We start from the raw sequence: 8,558 nt of genomic DNA on the forward strand, positions 1-8,558 counted from the left end.
CCAGTGGATGGAGTCCACCCCTTCCAACAACTCTGCAATGGAGCCCTGGGGCCTGGCTTCACTTGCAGAGAATGGAACCGCGTCAGGTTCCCCCCACCCCCCCGTGTCAGGCTAGCCTCCTTCTTGCGTCCTGGTCCGGGCTAGCCAGCGGGTGCCCGGCTAGCCTGTCCACTCGTGGGCCCCAGACTGTCTCCTCTACGGTCTCCCCCATCCTCTCCTTGATCAGCCCGGACCCTGGGGAACAAAGTGCGCCCTCCGGTCCCTGTCCCCAGTGACCCAGGAGCCCCGAGTGCTGGGGACCGAGTCAGGGTGGTGGAGAAGAAGGACATAGCCCGGAAGCAGGGGTAGACAAGGCCGTACTAGCCCGGGCCCCCGCATCCCACCTCCCAGAAGCCGCCCGCGCTCCGGTCGCAGTCACCTGGGACAGGCGGGGATCCGACAGGCTTTTGCGGACGCGGCGGCGCTCAGCGAGAAAACCGGGGAGCGGGGACAACCGGATCTGTCTTCTCTGTGATCCGTCCCCGGTCCCGGATACTCCACCTGGGCGATGCCCTTCTCCAGGACGCGTGCACCTGGGCGGAGCTTGGACGGGACTCGGAGTCGAAGAAAAAGTGGGGTGGTGTCCGGGTCCCTGCCTCCCTTTTCTCTCCCACTCGGGTCCCTCCTAGCAAAGCACCTCCTCCCAGCGCACCTAGGCGGCGCCACCCTAGGACCCGCAAAGCCAAGTCACCAGCTGGGCGGGGTTCTGGGTCGAGGGTGACCCCTAGTGGCGATCAAGGGTCCATGCATTGTCCGGGACGTTCGCCGTCCCAGGGATCTGACCTAAGTGGGCAGTCTACGTAGAAGCCCTGGCCGGATCTTCCTGCTTGGCAGTAAGCTGACCCGAGTTGTAGTGCTCTGGGCTGCTCGCTGCTCCTTCACGCAGAGGGATGAGCCCCGGGGACTTGGATGCCGAGTGTTTCTGTACAACTCCGCTTAGCGGACGGTCGGACCGTGTTTCTCCTCGAGAGGTTCCTGGTGTGGCGTTGAACTGTAATGTCGGCGGTTCAGGCTCACCAGCTGCTCCTTGGAAACCCTATACAGGGTCGCTGTGGGTGGGACCCTACTCAACGGCACTTAATAACAACAAGAGAGGGTCTTTTTGGCTTTTTTTTTTTTACGGGGATGAAGAGGACAGACAAGAGGTGCGATGATTCTGGTTAGGAGTCTTCCCCTAAGTCCTGGTCATAGTTCTGAAGTTATCAGATGTGTAAATAGTTTCCTGGTTTCTCTTCATCAGCACTTTTGGAAGCCACCAATGTCCCAGTTGAATGCTAACCTGTGACTCGCTCCTGTTCTGTCTCAGAGGGAGGCCCTTCCCCCACCCCCGGGCTCTCAGGTCCTCTTCCGGAGCGGCTGGCTGCCCACCTACTCTCAGCTTTGATCTCCCTCTGATTTCTTTAGGAACTGAACCCAAGCTTTGGCTAAACTCTTCCTACCATTTCCTTGCAGCTCAGCCTTAACTTTGCTGAGATCCAACCTGTCCTCCCCTTTCCAAGACCACATCCCTGACTTGCCCCAGAGTGAAGTTTCAAAGACCAGTGCAATGTTCTGTAGCACTGGGTTGGTGCAAGAGGGATCCGCAGGAAGTGAAGGGTTGTCAGCATTGCCAAGTTTGCACTAAGCTGCAGGAAGTGGGGGCGATTAGTGGACACCGGCGGTACTGCAATGGGAGGGGCTTCTACTGCTTCCCAACAAGGCACCGACAGACCTCTAAAGAGATACTTCTTAGGAATCCCTGGAACCACCTGGCAGAGTTTACCATAATCTCCATTTGTGCGGGACCAGAAATTTATGTTTTTAACTCTGCCCATTTGCTGATCTGCTTTTGTTGTTGTTAGGATAAGAATATATTTGCAAGACTCACTTTCACAACAAGGAGGGCGTGTTTTCATTTTACTTATTGCTAGGCTCTGGTAGCGTAGTGGTTACGAATCGGGCTGTGAACCGCAAGGTTAGCAGTTCGAAACTACCAGTCGCTCCGCGGGAGAAAGATGAGGCTTTCTACTCCCCTAAAGATTTACACCCTCGGAAACCCTGTACAGGGTCGCTATGAGTCGGTTCCGACTCCACGGCACTTAACAACCACAACAACAGGCAAAATAATCATTGAAAAAATTAATTTTCAGAGTTTAAAAATGTTGGTAATAGTCAACACCAAGCGAGGAAACTGAATGGTTTCAAGCTTTGGTGGTGAGATCCTGAAAGGATGCATTTTTGAAAGATAAACTGGAGCTATTTATCAAATGTATTTCAATCTTTCTACATTATTGCTAAGTGCTGGTTTGACTCACAGCAACCCTGTATAGGGTTTCCGAGGAGCAGCTGGTGGATTTGAACTGCTGACCTTGTGGTTTGTAGTCCAGTGCTGATCCTACAGCGCCACACCAAGAATCCTTTCTACCTACCTACCTATTTATCTGGAGTCCTGGTGTGGCGCTGTAGGATAAGCGCTGGATCCCTAATTACAAGGTCAGTGGTTCAAACCCACCAGTCACTCCTTAGAAACCCTATACAGGGCTGCTGTGAGCCAGAACCAACTAGATAGCATCTAACAAAAACACCCACTTATTTACTTACTTTCTTTTCTGTCTAGTAATCCCATTTTAAACATTCATTCAATGACCAACATGACAGTACATTGTCACAAGTGTGGTTCCTGCAAGGATTTTTCCTTGCTCTTACTGTTGGAAACCTGACGACATTGGTCCTCAGGCAAAAGGTTCCCTGCACAGACCCAGCTATATACTCACTTCTTCAACAGACTCGTTTTGAGTATTTGTTATATACTTATTCATTTATTCAGGATGCATTTATTTATTTAAACCATCATTGGTAAGCACAGACAGACTTGTAGGTCCTGAAGTCCAGTGAGAGAGAAGCACTATATTCAAGTGACCAATCACGTAGAATTGCTACTGTGGTGAGTAGCAAGGTGGGGCATTTGCTGGTGTCAGAAGAAGGGTTAGTGGGGTTGAGCTGAGATGCAAGAAAGAATAGGGGTTTCCGAGGAGAAGACAATACCACTGAGACAGGAGAGTGTCCATCTGCCAATAAGTGTAATATGAACCCACAGGCTGGAAGCTGGGAGAGAAGAGGAACCACAGTGTGGGGTTCAGTGGGGTCATGCCACAGGGAGGTAACAGAGCTCTGTGTGTATTGGGGGGTCCATGGGGGTACACAGAATGATCAACGTAGTGATCAGAATTATACTTTGTAAGAAGCACCCACTACAGTGGGAACCTGGGTGAAAAACGATACAAGTCGTCCCCAAGACCACCCTCAGACTCATCATTCTCTTGAAGGACCCGCAGGGCCCAGAAGCTGCCATGCCCAGGCTCATACTGTTTTACAGTGAAAGGACATGAAGTTCGGCCACAGGAAGGGGCCAGGGGGTGAGGTCCAGGGGAAATCAGAGCACATGTCCAGGTATCCCCTTCTGGCAGAGCCACTTGGGTACACACTTAATGACAACATATATGAAGTGGTTGACCCGGGAAGCTGGTGTCTGAGTTTGTTAATGGAAGTCATCATGTAGCTGCAGCCTCACTCAGCACCCTGCCCCACCCCACAGGAAACCACACTGTTAGGATAGACTATGTGTCCAAGCATGTGGCATGAAGTCTCAGGCATCCATAGACAGACTATTCCAAGGGCTCAGAGCTCAGCTTCCAGGAGCCAGAAGGGCCAGTCCTAAAGGCGGAATGTGCAGGAGACCAAGCGAGGGGGTCAGAGAAGTTCCTCATCAAAGCTGAGTTCAGTGTCTCTTATGTGTCTGGTTGCTTAGCATGTGTAACCAGTCTGTGCTTATATAAATTCCACTCTTGTGGTAAAGTATTGACACTGTATAGGGTTTCCAAGGAGCAGCTGGTGGGTTTGAACCACCAACCTTGCAGTTAGCCGTCCGGTGCTGTCCTATAGCACGACACGAGGACTGCCACTGTTCTAAAAGGGCCCCTAACAATACTTGGGCGTTGCTCCAGCAGAAGTTGTTGTTGTGAAGTGCCGTCAAGTCGATTCCAACCCATAGTGACCCTGTATAGGGTTTCCAAGGAACAGCTGATGAGCTTGAACCACCAACCTTATAGTGTCTGACTCATTAGCCCACAGCTCCACACAACGACTCCTTCAAAAGAAGAAGGTGCATCAAATAAAGACATTTTTCTTTTCTTTCTTTCTTTCTTTCTTTTTTTTTGAGGTCAGAGAGTAAAAGTGGAAGCATGCCATTGGACACTCCACTCAGGAAGAAGCAGGCGCTGACTGAGACCCAGGAACAAAGGGACGATATTGACTCAGCACTGAGGTCTCTGAGAACTAGGGAAAGGAAGATGGCGCCAGCATGGGTCCTGCCTGACAAAGCTTTCTGGGCTCATGGGGGAGTTCACATCGCAGGCCTTGCCCTTCAGCAAGGGAAAACCTCTCATTACACATCTTTTGTGAGGATCATGGAGAGAAAGGGGAGATCACCCTCTGGAGCAGACCTGAAAACAGCGATCATAACAGATTTGTAGATGGAAGAGCTGAAATCACCTGCAAATTAAGTGCAAAGGGACAGAAAGGAGCCAGAGATTACTTCTGATCATGGGATCGGAGAAGAACTTCCAGAGGAGAGACTGAACCTTAGCTCTGAACAATATCGTCTGTGGGTGTCTGTAAGCAGAGTTGCCGAGGGAATTGCAATGTGAAGATATTTCATATCCCAGAACATGGAACTCTAACAGTGAAAGGCTGGATTTGAGAAAGAGCACATTCCTATGACCGAACCTTCTTAACAGGGCCTGGAAGTGTCAATCCTAAAGAGATGCTTTGGACAAGTCTGCAGGGACTGGCCACCTCTGTTCTTTCTAACCAAATCCCAGTTTTGTTCAGAGAATCTGCCTTTTTCGATGAGGTTAGGGGAAGATGGAGCTTTTTCCAGTCCTGAGGGCAGATGCCTACTGGTACCTTAGTTTTTTGGTTATTCTCTCTGTTAGAAATGAACCGTGATGTCACAGATAGACACTTAGTAAAATCAAAGGAATCTCTGCAAGGCAAATTTTTACTTCTGCAGAAGGGTGCATAGCGGCACAAGAACAAACCAGCAAGCCGGGAGAGCAGTCTGCTCGGGTTTTATCCCTAACGTGAGTCTAAGGCTGTGTCTCACCCCATTGGCTAGGGTTTTGACCACACAGTCTGGTCTTTACCCAGCTGGCTAATTCAAATTGCTAGGGCGCACATTCTTGTCCTTAATTGATTGGCTATTTCAAATTACTAAGGGAGCTTAAGGAAGTTGGAAAAGTCCCTAGTCATTTCAGAAAGTGCCATCGAGTCGGTACCGACTCTTAGCGACCCTAGGCACAACAGAACGAAACTTCAGAAAGTAGTAAGAAGAAAACAAGAGGCCATCCAGAAGTTGGAAAGTCCCTACTCACTCCAGAAAAAGTCATAAAAAGACAAAGAAAGGTCATTCGAATACAATAAACAGGATTACAACAAATTGGAAGAAAAGACACTCATTCCCACATCTTACAGTTTAGAGGCTGGAAGTCTAAACCCAGAGCATGGGTTCTGGAGCAAGATGCTGGTCTCCTTTCAGCATCTGTAGACTCAGCATTCCTTGGAGATCTCCAGATGTCTTGTCATCAATCTCCCCCTGGATCTTGGAAGTTCACGGTGCAGGTCCAAAGGATGCCCTCCACTCTGTTTCTTCTTTCTTGGTGGGAGTAGTGTTCTGTTTCTCTGCCCATTTCTTTTAGCTCCCAAAGAGATGGACGCAGTTGTATCTGGCCTCATTAACATCATATAAGTGATGACTTACCACGTAGAGGATGGATACATCAGATAGGGTTGAGGACATCATGGAGGGGTCACATTATATTAGAGCTCACCATGGAAGATTCCTATGTCTTCGCTACCAAACCACTGAGAATCCAAGTCCAGCCAAGTTGACACAAAACCTTAGCTATCACAGTTGTATATAGATATCGACTCAAGGAGATCTAACCTCAGCAAACATACCAACAAATGGTCTCCTGTCAGAGCTGCCTTTAGTACCCATTACAATGACACTTTCCATCACATGGTTTCCTTTGTACATGCTGTAAGCACGTGTTGTTTTCATTGCTGCTGATGTTTTGATGGTCACTGAATTTATCAGCTTTTTTGGTGGGTTAGTCACAATGTTGTAGTAATTAGTATTTGTGAATCTATATTGATAACCGTTTGGGAAATGAATCAGTAAAGGGAAAGAAGAAAACAACAAAAGGCTTCTTTTGGTGGTAGTACGTCTCTCTGCCTTTATCAGTTATGAGATAAAAGACGCCACAGGCCACACCCCTTACATTGGATCAGGGTTGTTGTGGTTAAGTGCCTTCGAGTCGATTCCGACCCATAGCAACTCTCCATAGGGTTTCCAAGGAGCATCTGGTGAGCTTGAACCACCAACCTTGCAAGTCAAAGGACTTTGCAGTCTGACTCATTAGCCCACAGTGCCACACCAGGTCTCTGGATCAGGGTTAGGGTGGGATTAAAGGTGCTGCAGCCCATTCTTAGTCCTCCTCCTGGTTTATCACATCCAATCACTTCTTGGGGAATCATCACATAGCTGCCAAATGACATCATTGTGTAACTACCAAACCACTGAGACGCATGATGCAGGCAAGGTGACGTACTTTGGGGAGGACACAATCCAACCTATAATTACATGGGTGACTCCAAAGTCAAGTCCCTATGTGCCACAGTGACAGGCATTCTGAGTTAAATGTCATAAATATACGTAAGCAATATGATCCTTCATTCAGCAGCATTTACAAATCAGGTTCATTGCTGTACTAGCAGGTCTACTATGTTGGGTCATTCACACATGCATTCCAACTGAGAGCCCACATTGGTAGTCCCTGGCCTCCCTCTTTGATGGCTTTTCTTTCTAAGTTTAACTTAGTGTAACCCCATAGGTTCTTTCTCATCAGAGTCTGCTTTTTCCCAGAAGACTCTGGGAAACATTAGCCACACTCTAATTTGGGAATTGAGATGGAGGAACCCACCTCTGTGTATTTACTGGTATGAATCACTGGGGAGTTTGATGAATTTACTATTTAAGATCATCTAGAACAGGTGTCTAGAGCTGTTTGGAGAAGCAGAACCCTGGTGGTCATGAAGAGACTCCCCTCCCATTTTGGACTGCAGGGAGCTGGTGTGCTGATAGACAGATGGCTCCAGCTGCTAGCTTCTGAAACCCAACACCCTGCTGGTGCTCCCAGTCTGCCCACCAGGGATTCAAGGATCTTCTGATGGTTTTCTTAGACCTGCCCTGTAGGGAAGACTTTCCCTCCCCTCTCTCCCTCAGTTGATGCAGCTTTGAAGACCCCTCTGTTTTCTTCTCCATTTGTCCTCACAGATATTGCCCCTCATGCATCGATCATACATTTAATTCTCTCTTAGCTTCCACTTCTCAGAGGACCCAGGCTCACACAAGTACTGTTAGATCTAGTGATTTTAAGACCCTGAAGTTTAGTGTTCAAAACAATGTCTTAGTGGAATTGAGGAGCAAAGCCATGAACTTGAAAGTAGTTATGTTTCTTTATTACAGTTATGGTAACATTTATTCAAATGATAGCAAGTTCTCCCTCAAAGGGCAGTTTCCTGTTTTTCATTTAAAGCAATAAAGCCAGAGTTTGCTGCTCCTCCTGATAGGTGACCAGCCCTAATCCAGAGTTATAAAAGTGTTCGTATTCTCCTTTGATGTATTTGTGAAGTTCATCTGGGCCCAGTGCCCCACCCCACATAGGTTCTACTCATGTATGCTTGGATCATATGTGAGTAGAACCTGTGTGGTGGGAGCCATCAACATTTCAATCTCGGAAGATGTCCTGGGAGCTATCTTTGCCGCTCTATATACCCATGTCTTCCTGCAGGGAGGAACCATGGAGGGACCGTCTACTTCCAACATCCTTCTCCCATCTCTAGGCCAGCCCGGAAGTGTAGTTTTGTACTATCCGAGAGGCAGGGAAGTTGAGTTAGCCCGATGCTGAGATTTGAATCCAATATCCAAAGACTAAATGAAGGTTTATTTATTATTGTTTCCCGCTCCAGGGCCCCTCAGAGGCTACTCAGACACCAAGAAAAAAAAAAATCTTTTTTTTTTTTTTTAATGTTGACGTTGTGTCCCTCACTCCCCCCGTCGCCATTCTTTGACCTTGGTGAGGATAGGGGAAGGGTTTATGGCCCATGTTCAGGTTCTTGGTTGCTGTTGAAAGCACAGACCCCTCACTGATGATAGATCAGGCATTGGTAGAGCCTGTGGTATACACTCACAACTTGAGCCCTGGATTGTGGGTTGACTTTAGGAAGAGGGTCATCACTCCGCATCTGTGGTGAATCTTGACTCATTTTCTCCATGCTCTGGGCCCCTTCGTCTGATATGTTGGTTTTCTAGTGTAAGTTGCATAGTGGTTACGAATCGGGCTGTGAACCGCAAGGTTAGCAGTTCGAAACTACCAGCTGCTCCGCGGGAGAAAGATGAGGCTTTCTACTCCCGTAAA

The sequence above is a fragment of the Chrysochloris asiatica genome, unplaced genomic scaffold (genome assembly GCF_000296735.1).
Source record: "Chrysochloris asiatica unplaced genomic scaffold, ChrAsi1.0 scaffold00041, whole genome shotgun sequence".
NCBI classification, from domain to species: Eukaryota; Metazoa; Chordata; class Mammalia; order Afrosoricida; family Chrysochloridae; genus Chrysochloris; species Chrysochloris asiatica.